Raw genomic sequence first — 15,864 nt, forward strand, 5'->3', positions numbered from 1 at the left:
GCTAAGTGAAATTAACCTTCAAGTGATACTTGAATAACAGTAAACCACAAGGGTATGTAAGAGATTAGATATACTGTAGTTTAATTATGTTACAATAATTCACCTCATTAATCTCCTAGGAAACAATAACCACAACAGTTAAATACTGTAATTAACAAACCCTATTTCAAACTTAATTTTAATTTTATACGACTTTGCAATATTATCCAGTGCAATTATATAAAAGACAAATAAGAGAGAAAGCAAATATTAAGTTCTCTGGAGAAAACATCAAAAATATCCTCACCTCTTCAACTTGTGACAGGAAACAAACAAGGCCAGCACTACTTTGACTTATTTCTGTCCCAATCAACACCACAATGGCTTCACTTCATCTGCAAATAATCTCAGGATCTATCAATTCACAGCTTCTGCTAGGTCACAAGTACTCTGTGGACATTTCTGGTTCTCTCTGCTATCAACATTCCTAATTCAAATAACACTCCCCTGTGAGGACTACCAGTTTGGATAACACACTGTACTTTAACAATGGTGATTTGATGTGCATTTGGTTTTTTTGCCCTTGTGTCGGACTACACAACCGTTTATAAAATTACATGCAGAAATAAATCTGTCTCTGTCACTACACTTGCCAAAGGTCTTAAATTCCCCAACGCTTCTTTAACTAATCATAGTGTTAGAATTGCTATCGTAGGCACTGAGAGGACCACACAGCGATCTTCATGGATCACAAGATCCTACTATATACACAGAGAACATTTCTCCATGCCTGCAATGCTACTGCCTTGGGGCAGCATGGGGAAGCTGACATTTTGTGTCAGGAATGCTGTGTCCCAGAAGACAGGCAAAATGCACAAGAAAATTCTGTAGGTAAAAACGTATCTACAACATGAACACCTGAGGATTATTGCCTTACATAGGGCTCTTAGGACTTGCTCAAGAATCACAAATATAATGGTAGATAGAAAAGGAAACTGATATAAATGAAGCACCTCAAAATAGCAAGGTAAGCCTGGCACCTTCAGCATTATAACTCAGACGGTATCAATACCAGAGAAACAAGTTCAGCATGGAGTTACAGGAAAGCAGCTCTCTGCTGTATCAACAAACACTGAAACATCAGTTTCTTGGGGATCTTCTATCTGTTTACAAGATAGAGTTAGTCTTTTTATTTAACGAGCTCACAGTCTAATTTCATAACAACTGCAGGCATTTTCCATGTAGATTAAGCCAGATATCACTTAGTTTACAGCTGTAAATCAAAACCTCATTTTTTTAAATTTCTGTATAGATTATATTCCTCATTCAATTACAATGCCAAATAAGAGGTAAAATGTTTGTCTTTTTTACTTTGATTGTAGCTTTTTAATAGGTGTCACACTTATCCCACAAAACTTCTGTGAAACTACGCTCCGATTACTTAGCTTCTGCTTTTTGACCTTTTTTCTTTATAGCTCTCCAAGGAGAAAATGAGCTATCTTTATAAAATCAGTGAGTAATAAACAAGTTCATGTTCTCATAGAACAAAAAACAACAGCATTGAGAAAGCCATGTTTAAAAATATAACTGTTGCAGAGAGAATAAAACTCATTCATTTATAACATTTTTCCATTAAAACAATGTAATAACTACTGAAGTTCAAATGATATATGAGTGTCTCCTTGAAGAAGATACTCTGTACATCTGATAAACCATAAATATTATAGAATGAACCTCAGGCAGAACAAGCACATCTTTGTGTGATCCTGAAAAATATACAGTGTATATGAGGATGAGTTATGAAGGTGAACAAATTTAATATATCCAGTTGCCTGGTGGACACCCACAATTTGCAATTTAATCATCCACAAGTTATGGTGTGTTCATAATTGTATTAGACTTTGAAATAAGGCAATACTGGTTATCTTAAGCTTAAAAAATAGCCCACCTTTTCAGGTTTATGATAATTTATACAGGAAATAGTAGTTACAAACAAGGTGAATTAAAGCATTAGAGCTGCACTGAACAAAAAGACAGTATATTGCAGACAGATTCTTGAATCCACAACATATAACAACATTTTTATCATTGTCATCTTTTATACACTGCAGATTTATACAAGGAGAAAAACTCTAGTACTGTCATTCTGTAAGACTGGCAAGATTTTTATTTTTTTTTCTGCAAGCTATTCTTAAGAATATCAAGACTTTCAGAGTGAAAAAGAGTTGATCAGTCTTGAACCTCTACTTAACAACTAGAGGCACAGGCATTATGCCTACAGACCCAGATCCTGGCAAAATTACATTATATCAGAATCTCTATTTTATATAAAATAGTTTAAAAATCACTGAACTAGAAGAAGGTTAACTTCATATTTTGGTGGCTTAGACGCTCACCTAGAGTAAAGCACAATGATTTTCTAGCTCTTTTTTTCAGTAAACATTTCATTACTTAGAAGAAAAATGAAGCATTTACTTCTAGAAAGATTGAGAGAGATCATACTATAATAATCCAGGCTAGTGCACATTTTTGGAAGTAATGGACCTTGGTTCAAATCTCTACTTTGAATTAGGCAGACATTTAAACACGATCCTCTCACTTTATATAAAGTAAAACAGTACTAGCAACAGAGACTGAAAGAGACCTTTCCTTCACACTACATCTAATCATTTTGTGAGCAGGACACTTTGCTACGCATTGGGAGATAAACACTCCCTCAGGTACATGAAAATATTGGACCTCTTGCACATCCCCAGATTTCACAGGGGAGATTTTGGTTAAAAGGAACAGCACCAATAGTTGCTTTAAGGATCTAGACCTTTATTTTCTTTGCTTTAATCACCGGTGCATTTGCTCTCTTCAGGGGAGGGAAAAGAATGCTATCAAATAGAATTCTTCATTCAAGTCAAAATTATCTTTCACACTTTTTGTGTTGTCAGTAAAAATTATGAAGAAAACATTATTTCAGGTTGATTTGAACCAATCCTTTTTCCATTTTCAGCATTAACACAGAGCCAAAAGAAGAAAAAAAAAACAGAAAAAAAAACATTCATTCATGTAACAAAGTTCATGGGGCTCTGACCGTGTGTTCATGTGGGTGGAAAAAGGGGAGATGTAAAGTGCACTGAGGGCATCCTTCCATCTTTTCACTGGTTCCTGGATTATTATTTTACCCTGAGGATCAAGTTTAAACTGAAAGAGGAGGAAAAGGAGAGACCTGCAGGATGGCAGGAAACCGGCCTCATTCACAAAAATTCAAGCAAGGAACTGCTCTCTGATTTTGTCAGTAGAGGAGGGCTCTCCAACCTTCTTGGCTTGCACAGCCCCTTTCTGCTGGAGAATGAGGTCCTCACCAGCCCCCTTGTTCACAGGCCTGAAATCTCTGTGTGACAAGGGTTGGGCAGTGCCGAAGGAAAGGTTAGGTTACTCTCAGTACACTTTTAGGCAGACATTGAAAGCAAAGAAAACAAAGAGGTCTCACTTGATTGAATTCTCTCAGCAGTAGAGGACAGCTTGACAATGGTTCTGAATTTCTGGTGTCTGGGGTTCATATATATATATTTTTAATAAGTTTGAGCAAATGAAACCTAGTAACTAACCATTCTTTACCTAAAGGTGTTTTTATAAACATTTTCAAGCATGGGAGAATGTACTGATCAAAGACAACAAGCATGTAGCTGTGCAGTTCTGTCATTGTCTTAGCCACAAGAAGTACAGTGAAGTCTATAACACAGAGAGGTCTCAAGCATTGCCTGGGGAAGAAATTCATGGTATCACTTTACAAATGGTGTCTCTTGGTGTAAGCAACCTAATTTCATGTCATTACTATGTTTACAATTACTACAGTATTTAGATTTGGTATGAGAATAGTCCAAAAGCAAAATATTATCCTTATCTGTACTTACCTATTGCATTCATTCTGCTGACACCTTGAGGACTGCATACATAGAAAGTTTAAAGCAAAGGAAAAGCAGCACACGATTTCAGGTAGATGTGTATTGCAAAACAGCATGATAGAGTACTCGGTTCTTGTCAGGGAACAAGTAGAATAATGATACACCATTTGTTGTACTGATCCAGGGATGGTGCTTCGCCATTTTGCTTCTTCCAAGGCAAGTTAGAAGAACTGGCATACTTTACATTTGTGAGAACAACCATGAAAGCTGCCTATGAAAAGCAGAATTTCTTATAAAGCATCCTAGACATTAGGTGCTCTTTGTTCTAATGCATGGTCACACTGGTTAAAGAATCTGTCAGCAAGCACGTTATGAAAATCAAAGCAATAATGTATTTTATAAAATTTTCTTCTAGCTTTTCTTGCCTTCCTGTAGTAATTTGACTTGCACCATACTAAAGACCGATGCTTTCTCTTTAACAGTTATTAACACAGCAAGTAGATCAAATATTAACAGCAAGTAAATCTCAGCCCACATAAATCTATGGGCCCTGATGTTTTCCAACCCAGGGCATTAAGAGAAGCAGCTGACATTGTTGCAAGGCCACTGTCTATCATCTTTGAAAAGTCATGGAGATCAGGGGATGTCCCTGATGACTAGAGGAGGGCAAATACCACTTCCATCTACAGGAAGGGCCCAAAAGAGGACACAGGAAACTACAGGCCCATTAGTCATACTTCAGTCCCTGAGAACGTAATGGAACAAGTCCTCCTAGAAACTATTACAAGACAAATGAAGCATGTGACTGGGAAAAGCCAGCATGGATTTACCAAAGGCAAATCATGCCAGACTATCCTGATCACCTTCTACAACAAAATAACATTTTCTGTCAACATAGGGAGAGCAGTAGGTATTGTTTACCCGGACTTCAGCAAAGCATTTGACAGAGTTTCCCACAGCCTTCTCCTGGACAAACTGGCAAGGTACAGACCAGAGGGGTGATCTGTGAGATGGGTAGGAAACTGGCTCAGAGGCCACATTCAGAGGGTAGTAATCAATAGTTTTACTCAGGCTTGCAGCCTGTCGTGAATGGAGTCCCTGGGGACCGATAGTGGGCCCCATTCTGTTCAACATATTCATAAATGCAACCTCACCAAGTTTGCTGATGATACTAAACCGGGTGGTGAGGTGGACACATCAGAAGGGAGAGTCATCTTACAGACAGACCCAGACAGGCTGGAAGAGTGGGCTAGCAAGAACTCCATGTTTAACAAAGGTGCAGCAAGGTCCTGCACCTGAGATGAGATAACCAAAGAGCACAGTACAGGCTTGGATCTGTGTGGCTGGAGAGCAGCCTTGCTGAAAGGGACCTGCCAGTCCTGGTGGACAACAAGCTGAACGTGAGGCAGCAGTGCACCACTGCAGCAACAAAGGCAAATCAGATCCTGGGCTGCAGCCACAGGGGCACTGCTAGCAGAGATGGAAACATGATCATCCCACTCTACTCAGTGCTTGTCAGGCTGCACCTGGAGTACTGTGTCCAGTTCTGGTCCCCACAATTCAAGAAAGAAGTGGACAGACTGGAGAGGGTACAAAGGAAGGCCACGAAGATGATCAAAGGGCTGGAGAACCTGCTCGATGAGGAAAGACTGAAGGATTTAAGTCTTTTCTCCCTGGAGAAGTGAAAGCTTAGGGGAACCTCATCACAGTATTCCAGTACTTAACAGGCAGCTACAGAGAGGCTGGAGGCTCTGTCTTCACAAGGAGCCATATGGAGAAGACAAGGGGCGATAGGTACAAGTTACACCGGCAGAGGATTCATCTTGATATAAAAAAGAATTTTTTTTACAGTGAGAACAACCAATCCCTGGAACAACCTCCCCACAGATGTGGTAGAGTCCCCATCACTCGAGGTTTTCAAAACATGACTAGACAGGGTGCTAGATAACATCATCTAGGCTCCCTTTCCCACAAAAGGTTGGACCAGATGATCTTTCAAGGTCCCTTCCAACCTGGGCTGTTCTATGATTTTTCCCTCAGAAGCTAGTCAATAATAGTATGGACTACATTCTTTCAGATGCTGCAATAGAAAGAAAAAAAGGGTAGCTAACATAACATTCCTGTTAATTCTGAAGTCTTCCTGCTCTATTATCAGTGAAAGCTTTAAAAAAACCCACTATAACATAAAGCCCTCTCATTCCTCCCCAAAAGACAATCACATAACAAGATCTCTGATAAAAAAGGAAAAGATTAATTGGAGAGCTGCCTTGAGAGACTAAATGTTCCAGACCTGACAGTTTTATAATGTAAGTAATGAGGGCAACATTATGAGTTATGTTATCAGAGCCAGCAGCATGATCAGCAATTGTTTATATTCAGGGTCTATTCATGAGTACAGTACACAGAAAGTAGAGCACTAAAAGCAGATGTTGATGGAATAGAGCTGACTTCTCAGCTGAACGCTGTTCTCACCCTGCCAATGTCTTCAATGAATTTATCTTCATTAAAAGAAATTTCATCTTCAATAAAAAGAAAAACAAGTAAACTGTTGCCTATCAACGCAGCCTGTAGAAGTTAACACAGAATAGACTTCTGCAGATGTCAGATCGAGTCAACTTCTTTTGTAAAGTGAAAATTAAAGATGAACACAGCAGTTCAGGGGCGGGGAACAAAACCAATTTGCACTAACCTCTACTTATTTCTACAACTGAACCTGAGCTACCTTTCTGCTAGTTTTCTGCAGTGATCTTGGTTCCTGTGGGTGAATGCATGTGGCTCCCTCTCTTGGCACATGGCTGCACAATAGTTGAAAAGAAACAAGAGCCTAAACACCCAAAACTGAGCAAGCATGTGCCCCTGAACTGCTAATGCTAAAGCCAATGACCGTTTGCCAGATTAAACAGTAAGGAATTACTAAAAGGGAAAAAAAAAGTCAACTTGAAAAGAAATATCCAAGAAGCATGAAAATTTGTAACAAAGGAGAGGAGAGGGTGATTATTTCTGAATGTATACTTCACTGATTGCCAGTTCATTATATGTCATTAATAAATCAATAAACTGCTTTGATCATGATTTGATTTAAAGAATATAAATTGAAGTTTTCCTCTATGAAAGTTGTTTTTTCATCAAATCGTAGCATTTACTTATTTAGCATTCTTTTCTTCTTACTTCTGTACCTGTTTGAGACCATAACTGGTATCATATGTTCAAAGAAATTAATTTCAGCTGAACTGAAACCTGTTTTGTAATCAATTCTATTTTTGGCTTTGTCAAATGAAAACTTGGCAAACGGCATCAAAAGGATCACAGATATAGTAAAACATGGGATGCTTATCAAAACCAAAATTATATTACAGATAATTTATCTTCCATCACGTAAAATAAATGTCATATATCTGATCCCAAATCAGATGACAAATTCTACAAGTGCATACAGTGCTTCCCTATAGCAAGAGTAAACACACCATCACAGCTAAGAAATAACATACCACAAGAATTAACGTGGGCTGGAATGCACTCTATGCAAAAAACGTGCATTAGGGGACAGCGGTACTTCCACAGAAGCACTAAGAAATCACCATTCCTTCTCAAGCTGCCTAGTGTGTACAGTGGGAAAGTTAAGAAGCTGAACTTCCCTTTCACTTTGCCACAGTTTTCTAAAATCTCTTGTCAAATACTGCCTCCTTCTCCCTTGATGTGCCATTGGCTTGATGGATTTTTATCAATATATACTTTTGATAAAATGTAAGAATCAAGGGCAAGATTATTGTTTAAAAGAGAACATTCCCAAGCTTCTTGAAAATTATGCTTTATATCTGATTCTTTTATTTCTATGCCATGCAACAGTGGTAAGAAATTACATTTAGAAGCCTACTCTTCTTTCAGCAGTAACACAGTTGTCATATGGAGAAAAAAAACCCATAAAACATTGTTACTACAGTCTCACTCACTGGGAAAACATCCGTTCCTAATATCACAGATTATATTGATCATGCAGTTTTCTATTTGGAATAATTTCAACCTTGACCTCACCATTTCTCATATCTCAACAATCAACTGAAAGTGAGTTATAATATCAGAGGGAGAACTAAAAAAAAAAAAAAAAAAAATCACAAAAATAATCCCTTATTGGAAAAGCACAACTACCTAAAAAGTAGCTAATTTCAGTTGATTAAGCAATTAATGCTCCAAAATGAAAACAGTATTGAATTTACAGCTTTATTTTACATTTGAGGAAAACTCCAGAGAAAATTAAAACAATGTAAGTTTTAATTATTAAAAGCTGTCCTTTCTTGCAAAATATTCTAGTCAAAATGGTGGTATAAACAAACTCCTTGGGAAAATACATCTTTAATGAAGAACTTCTATGAAAATTCATTTTAAATCTTCCTTCTGATATATGAATCATTCTCTCTGATCTTATTAACAACCTCAGGAAAATATTGGGGAAATAAAAAGGTATGTTTTATGCTGCAGGAGTAACATGAGAGCCAGCATCTTCGGGCTGAGCAGAGGTGAGAGACAGAAATTGTGTGTCAACACATGCATTGACAGTTTAGGCGAAGAGACAATATTTAGTACCTGTTCAGGTAAAGGACAAGTCTAGGACAATTATTTAAGACAAATGTCCGTATTCATTAAAACCTTTACTTACCACTCATATGGAAACAAGCCACATTTCTGAACTTGTCCTGTTCCCTGAGCTGTCCCACAGCCTTCAGTCCCATGGTATGAGGTGCACTTTAGCATGTGCACCATGAGTTCAACTGAGTTGTTGATATATGCAATGCTAAACCTGCTCCTGAAGCACTGCACCAACTTGGGCTGGGATATTCAGTGTCAGGCAGGATCAAGCTTCCAACTGGCAGCAAAAAGCAAGCTTTCCCTTTATGGCACACAAAAAAGGAGTATTGCTTACAATGCAAAATCTTTCCTTGCTCATGTCCGTGCAGCTGGGACAACCTGCCCACGTGAGTCCTTGCTCTGCAACAACTGCTGCTCACTCTGAACCAGGTGGAGCTATAGGCTAACACCCACATGTCTGCTATGTGATCAAAGCTTTCTATTAGCCCACTTCATCAGCTTGGCTTGCAGAAAATCCTGCACTGGATGAAAAGGGATCATAAAAAAATTGATGGGTTCGGACAGGGTAAATTTCATTTCACCTTTCTAACTCATGAAACAATTTAAACTCTCTAACAAGTTACTTATGGTAACTCTTGACAAGTCCTAACACTCTGATCTATGTCTAGTGTAGCAGTTGATCTTTGACTTCTACTAAAGCCATTGAAGAGGACATCCAAGTGGATAAATATCTTTTTTACACCAGGTATACAAATTTTCTTATCAAAGTATTGTAAAGTGACTTTTGGTTCCAGAGAATCAGGTCCTAAACAGCTGCTTCAGTCCTTGCATTACAGGTGGAAAAAATACCAAGGTAATACACATCACAAAACCAGTATAGTCTTGTTTTATAGTTGAACTAAAGCTTCAAAATCATTTAAATAAAGAAAAGTAAATAATGTAGCAATGATTCATCTCAAAGGAATACTACTGTAACCACTGAATAATTACAAGCACCGATATTTATTAGTATGCAAAGGAGCTAGATCTGTTTTGCTTCCAGAGCAGCTCAAAGGATAAAAAGCCAAGGAAGCGGTACACATTATAATAAATCACACACAAAAAAACCCTGTTTGTTTCAGCGAACATCTTTACTCTGGAGGCACAGAGTGCAGAGCTTCTTCCTAAGAATAAAAAAAAAGTCTGTTTAATTTCTATTTCCAGTGATGCATTGTGCCTTCAGAGCTCACTCAATTGAAAAAGTACAAAGGTTTCAGTTTACAGAAGTTTTGTCAAAATGATTACAGAAGTTGTCATGGAACAATTTCCAAAACAAACTGTGTTATTTTCCTTTTATGGTCCCCTTGACATTTTTAGTTCTTTAGTTGTGGCATAAGTTTCTATTTTCACAAGAGTGGCAGTGTTTTCTCTGATAAATAGCAAAAGTTAAAAAAAAAAATCACAGGCATCTGTGAGTGTATTGAAAAGCCAATATTGTTAACTACTTTGTGTTTGTATGTATAAATGTATAGAAGAAAGAAATGAAATAACAGAGGGAAGAAAACATTTTTTAAGGTGTTTTAAAGATACTGCTTTCTCATATAAGAAATTACCGACAGACTCATTTTTGCCTCTGTGCATGCATCTTTATAGACCCATTTTGAGCAAATGACAGAACAAAAATTATATATATTTATACTCTCAGAAGCCACACAAAAGGTGATCTGTAAAATAAAATCTTAAAAAACATAATGACTTATTCTAGCAGGACAACATGATACACCTTCTAAGAAAACATGGCTCTACTTCATGAAAATAAAATGAGCAGTTTAAACAATAAGGTCAATTATTTGCCACTGGGTCATTTTTTAGAAACAGCGTTAAATCAAGACATTGGAGATGGAGGGGGGAGCTAAGAATTTGATATAAATTAGGCGTTCTCTCCATAAAATTAATGAGAAACGAATGTTTAAAAAAATGTAATTGCTTGCAGTCATCTTGGAGAAACTTTGTGAATAGCTGATCAGATCCTCTAAGATGCTCAGAGTGTAGTTCCCTTACATATTAATGGACAGTGTATCTATCAGAACTACTACCTGAACTACAAATGTGTAGCCTGTCAGACTAACAGAAATCTCAAGGGATACACATCCTGCTGTGCTTGTAAGACGAGTTATTCACTGTCTCTGTAAGTTGAAAGAAAAAGCACTTAGAAACATCTTGATACTTAGAGTGTTAGCACCAGATCTGAGAGATGCTACTGTCAAATTAGCCTTTCAAAACAGAAACTGAGACGTGGTTTCCCAAAGCTGTCCACTGGACAAGTCAGTCACACTATTTTCCCAGCCTGCCTCATTCATCTTCTGGCTTCAGAAAGAGAAAGCAGAATGAAATAGCTGATTTCCAGTTTCCACACTATTCCACTTTCTTTCACATTTAGACTTGCTTTCACTTACAGTTCAGAGAATCAGAGAACGATATCGCTTGGATGGGACCTCTGGAAGTCACCCAGTCCAACCTGCTTTGAGCTGGTCTAGTCAGAGCGGGTTGGCTCAGGAATAGTCCAGTCAAGTTTTGAGTATCTACAATAACTGAGATTCCTTCCCCCCACCCGCACAATCTCTTCCAGCTTTTGACCACTTTCAGGATAAAAATGTTTTCCTTGCATATCTAGCTAGAATTTCCCATGTTCCAGCTTCTGTCCTTGGACTACCAATCTGCCAGGCATAACTGCGGTAGTAAAATCACAGCAGCATTAGCAGGTTGCCCAAGTATGCATGCAAGATTTCAACAAGTTTATACAGTACTCCACTGAAGCACAGGCCACTACGTCTTTATGATCGTTGGTATTACCCTGGATGCAAACGCACAAGAAGCAGCTCTACACCGTGCTATGTTAAAATCAACCTCCAGGCAGATATATGCCGATCTGTCTACAACAGAACAGTGACAGCTAGAGTGAACGGCCAGTACCACCCATCTTCCGCTGATGAAATCCCAAATCCAACCCTGGTATATACTTCTGTTGTGTTGCCAAACAGACTCATTGTCTGTTAAGTCTCAGTGGAAAGAACTGACCATCGCCTTCCCCCAATGCTTCACCCCATACAGGACCAGCAAGGGCACCTTGACTTCACACGTTTACACCAGGTTTTAAAATAGCAAATACAATGAAACTAAAGAACTCCCGAGGGAGAAACATGGGAGAGGCATAGCTAAATCCTGTTATCTGCACCAAAGACTGTCAGAATGATGAACCAAATGAGAAAATTATATCCACTAAACACCACTATTTTTTAAAGCATGCTTCTTTGAGTTTTAGCAACTGTAAATATAAATTGCTTGTGTACATGCATATCAAACACCTATATTTCTAATCTACTAGAAGTGTACTAGTAGTATATAGAAGTGTACTAGTATACTTAGAGTCGATAACTAATTGCCTGTATTTTTTGTTTTCACTATGTACAGGTTTTGATATGGCTCCCAGTTAAGCTTATGCAGAAATTCACTGAGCTTCAAGTCCCAGTGACCACTGAGAACAGCTGAAGGATTTCCAATACCTTAAATGAATTACAACGGAAGTAAATCAAAGCCTTAGTTAAGAAACAGCTTCATATGGAAAGTCTGCAGCCTGAGCATAGGCAAAGGGTCTGAGGAACCCTTTTTTGAGGGGTACTTAGGAAATAACAATAGGGTCTGTCTTCTTCCATAAAATACCATTCTGGCCTCTAACATTCCACAAAACAGTGCACAATCCTAAAGTTAACAGAGATCATTTTAAGCATGAACTTTATGTACTTCTTGCAGGCTGGGACAGAGGACACCTCTGGTAGGACTTTACCTTCCAGAGTCTCTGAAGATGCATAGGTAAGCAGACTGCTGAAATTAGTATGTAAGTGAAATTCCTGTCATGCTGTTCTTTCCAATGGATGAAACAAATCCACAAAGCACACTGGAACTGCCTGCTTATACAAACACAGCTAAACCCTACAGACTTTGTGCTCAACAGTCTTCACTGCAGCCAAGAAACAGCAACGCTTGCCTTTCCCGTGAGTGTCTCATCTGAAAGACAGCATACTCCCAAAACCGGTGAGTTCAAGAAGGCATTTCCTTCTAATTATTTAGTGCAATTGGTTCTGAACATGAGCCAGGTAATTACCAAACGTTAACAGAGGCTGTTATCTTCTGTTCTGTTACCCAAGTTCATATGTGGCCGCAGACAAATAAGAGCTTTCCCAAGTATTCTTCCCATTCCCCCCTCCCTAAATAAAAAAATTGCTGTTAGAACATCCACCAAGCAGTCAAATTCTCCTCTTTACTACTTGTGTGCAGATTTATACTGGCTTCAGTGGGGATTCTATCATACCTCAGAACACCCATCAGAGACTAAAATTAGCCAGAAGGTTTGCAGGAGAAAAGATCCAATACAAATATTTGCCAAATGACATGCATATAAAGGAGGGGTCTATACGTGGGCACTCAAAGTTTTAGAAATATAAATAATGGAAACATCAGTAACTTAATGACAAGACAAAATACTGATAATTAAATTATTTTAATAGTATGTCAAGATGAGGAATAACAGTCTTGGGAACTGAGACTGGTAAATTATTATCCCTCAGGCTTGTTCTGCACATTGTTGTTCAAGTGTGAAAAAGACAATATGCAAACTCCTTAGCCATGTATTTAGCTTTAACACACTGTTAGTGCCCGCAACTTCAGAACTACCATCTTCAGGAACGTTTTGTCATTCTCACCCTTCTGGATCAACCAGACTGGCAAGAAAGATTTAGAAACAAGAAAGTACCAAACTTGATGGATATGTGGATTTTTTTTTTAAGACCCTAAAATATGCAAGCAGGATAAGAAGGTTGCCTCTCTACAGAAATACTTCTTTCCTTGTCACTTCCCAATACACATTTGGACATCATCTTCAATATTACTGTAGAATAGACAATGAATTATGTGAATACATAATAAATATGCAATGCATAGTTATTGAAAAACATATTGTTATAGATTTTCTGTCAGGCAATGTTGTAATTTCTAACCCCGATGGATCTACAGGGTACCTACAATAGACAGCCCTCTATCTGATTTTATTTTACCAGCAAAACATACAATAGGATCTACCTTTGCAATACAATGTAACACATATACTAGTCCTGCAATGAGTTACAGTATTCAATTCAACTGATATCCCTGGCAGTATGCTTATTTAAGAGAACAATATAATCTACCATAAACTTACATTTCTTTTAGATAAATAAAAATCTTTGGATTAAAGCTTCAGTTTCATAATCATTAGGACTACACCATAGCATAATACAAACTGTCTGTTACAGTCAATTCTAATAGCCACAAACTTGATTGTTGATGCACTGTAGATTTTTTATCTTAAATTTATAAAACATTTTCCTCACAAAATATTTCAAAAAAAATTTGCAGACGTTGGTCCAGATCTAGCAAACATTTAGTTCTGGTAGCTATGTTTATGAAGACAAGACAGGAACATATATGTGCTTGCAGATCAAGATTTGTATAGTTATGGGATTACAGAAAATCAAATATTTGCAAGTTTAGGAGACAACTAAACGAACAAGAGACAGAATTAACAGTGGAAGTGACATAATGGACAAAAAGACCGATCCCTCTTCTCATATAAAAACTCATGCTGTCTTTTAACATCAATACAAAATAGCCTAGGGTTTTTTTTCTTTTTTTTTTCCAGAAAATATCTTTTAGCAAGTATTAACTGTCTATATTTAAATAGCATTTAGCCTACCCAAAGACAGACATCCTTATCTGCAGGGCATTCAAGTGTTCCAATTCAAAGCACAACTTACACAAGCAAAAATATTTTGGAGGACTTTGTTGCTGTTCCTGGGGTATTTTTAAAATATTCTAAAAATTCACGTACTTTATCAAGAAGTCTAATACTCTCACAGTGTGGAGGCAATAGAAAGATTTTTATCCATTATCTATCCTTTTTGAAATCTGCCTTGTAACATTGTAAGAGTACTTGGGACAAAGTATGTCATCACTGTTAACATACTAATTCAAGCCAATGTAGAGCTAAGCGCAACTACCAGTTCTGTAACGGATTTTCTGTGCTATCGTGGATATCTCCTTTCAGTAAAATTTTCAAAAATCCTTTCAATAGTTTCTGAAATACAACAGGAATTGAGTTTTGAACTCCCTAGGTTCCTAAAATCTTGACGGTATCGTTCAAAACAGATAGATTATTTTCTCTTTGCCTTTAAATTTCTGTCCCAACATTATGGAAGAGGGTTTGTCTCTTATTATGCAGATATTCATAGTACATATATACATATACACACACACATTCATGTACATATACATAGATAGCACGTCTGATAGAGTAAGGCCCTGCCTTCAGATAGGACAATCTGGATTAGTCAATTAAGATCAATTTCTTTAACCCTGTAAATCTAGAAGTAGCTGCCACTTATATTCCTTCCTTATAAATACTCAAGGCCAGATCCCAAGGTCCTTCAGAGTTCAGACATGTCCCTGTGAGTTACTGACTTTTTTCAGTTAAATTGACTGCAGTCTAGGTATCTGACAGACATGAAATCTATTTTTAATATAAATGAACATAACAGAGCTCATATATGCAAATCACTCACACAAATATATTACAATGCTAGAAGTATAACAATTAATTTGTTGAGTACAGTAATTGAATTCTCTTTGCACAGACTATTGCACATATGTCAACAGAACATGCACATTAATACTTTGAATATTTCCACTTGTGCTTTCTACTCTCACAAAAGCTATTTTGCCATTCCTCACTTTTGTGGAGATTCTTTATCTTTTTTTTTTTAATTGTAAAAACTCTCAATAAGTCCAGTGAATTCCTCACAATTATTTTGAACTAGTTTTTCGTGTCCTGTTGAATCTAACGGCTTAAAAGCTTTGGCTTCAACTGCACTTTTTGAACTTCCTGTCCTTATAAATATAGACACTTTTCCTTAATAGGATTTCCAATTTGATGTGCCCTGAGCTGCAATGCTGGAAGGATTACTTAAATTGTTGAAATTTCATTCTAAATCATTGTGGGTTTGATCACATAATTGAAGAGGCTTTACTGCATGTTGTACAGGCACATGCCACACAGGCCTTTTTCACATAGGGAAGTTTAGGAAAAACAGCATTTGTAGGGCAAGCTGATTACACTTGGGGGGGGGGGCTATAGGTCTTAATGCCATTATTTCTAATATCACAGTTTCACATATTTCTATTTAAGTAGATATTCTAAGGGTCAAGATCAAGCCATTCCTAGGTCTCTAAATCTGGAAGTAAGAATGAGGATGTGTCATGGTTTAACCCCAGTCAGCAACTAAGTACCACGCAGCCGCTTCCCCCTTCCCCCTCCTAGCGGGGTGAGGAGGAGGAA

At 37.6% G+C, this 15,864-nt stretch overlaps 1 protein-coding gene across 1 annotated transcript in view; it reads right to left on the reverse strand.

Annotated features, from left to right (window-relative positions):
• The window catches only part of RBFOX1 (RNA binding fox-1 homolog 1), a 1,343,363-nt gene that overhangs the window by 1,119,800 nt on the left and 207,699 nt on the right, over nt 1–15,864 (reverse strand). The gene's annotated exons all lie outside the window — the stretch shown is intronic.

The sequence above is a fragment of the Gymnogyps californianus genome, chromosome 15, assembly GCF_018139145.2.
Source record: "Gymnogyps californianus isolate 813 chromosome 15, ASM1813914v2, whole genome shotgun sequence".
Classification (NCBI taxonomy): Eukaryota; Metazoa; Chordata; class Aves; order Accipitriformes; family Cathartidae; genus Gymnogyps; species Gymnogyps californianus.